Here is a 911-nt window from a genome sequence, read left to right as displayed (position 1 = left end):
AAGTAAAATACATCCGTAAATAACTGTAATTCTGTATTCTCAGGTCAATACCAAAATTTGTGAAATTTCTATGAAAGTAAAAATTTACCAGGATTTTCTTTAAATGATCAGAATTATGCTATACTTCATTACTAATATTCCTGTAAAACTGCAAATACAGTATCAACGACCACGATTGCACCAACCACAACCACAGCAGCTCCAACCACAACAGCTGCTCCAACCACAACTACAGCAGCTCCAACTATAACTACAGGAGCTCCAACCACAACAACAGGAGCACCAACAACAACTACAACAGCTCCAACCACAACCACAAGTGCTCCAACCACAACCACAGCCCCTCCAACCACAACCACAACAGCTCCAACCACAACCACAAGTGCTCCAACCACAACCACAACTACAGCCAGTCCAACAACAACCACAGTAGCACCGACCACAACCACAAGTGCTCCAACCACAACCACAGCAGCTCCAACCACAACCACAAGTGCTCCAACCACAACCACAGCAGCTCCAACCACAACAACAGCAGCTCCACCCACAACCACTGCTACTCCAACCACCACAACAGATGCTCCAACAACAACCACAGCTGCTCCAACCACAACCACAGCAGCTCCCACAACAACAACAGTTGCTCCAACCACAACCACAGCAACTCCCACAACAACAACAGTAGCACCGACCACAACCACCGCGGCTCCAACCACAACAACAAGTGCTCCAACCACAACCACAGCAGCTTCGACAACAACCACAGGTGCTCCAACCACAACCACTGCAACTCCAACAACAACCACAACAGCTCCAACCACAACCACAAGTGCTCCAACCACAACCACAGCAGCTCCAACCACAACCACAAGTGCTCCAACCACAACCACAGCAGCTCCAACCACAACAAC

General features: G+C 48.3%; 1 long non-coding RNA gene across 1 annotated transcript in view; it reads left to right on the top strand.

Moving 5' to 3' along the window:
- Positions 1–369: 369 nt before the first annotated feature.
- LOC106940556 (uncharacterized) overlaps positions 370–911 on the top strand; it is a 7,735-nt gene continuing 7,193 nt past the window's right edge. The window contains exon 1 of the long non-coding RNA XR_001423132.1: positions 370–724. This is a non-coding gene — a long non-coding RNA (uncharacterized LOC106940556). The remainder of the gene's footprint in view (positions 725–911) is intronic.

The sequence above is a fragment of the Poecilia latipinna genome, unplaced genomic scaffold (genome assembly GCF_001443285.1).
Source record: "Poecilia latipinna isolate Pla-1442-1.1 unplaced genomic scaffold, P_latipinna-1.0 Scaffold3279, whole genome shotgun sequence".
NCBI classification, from domain to species: domain Eukaryota; kingdom Metazoa; phylum Chordata; class Actinopteri; order Cyprinodontiformes; family Poeciliidae; genus Poecilia; species Poecilia latipinna.
Note: the sequence above shows the minus strand (reverse complement) of the source record. Positions and strands in the feature narration are given on the sequence as shown.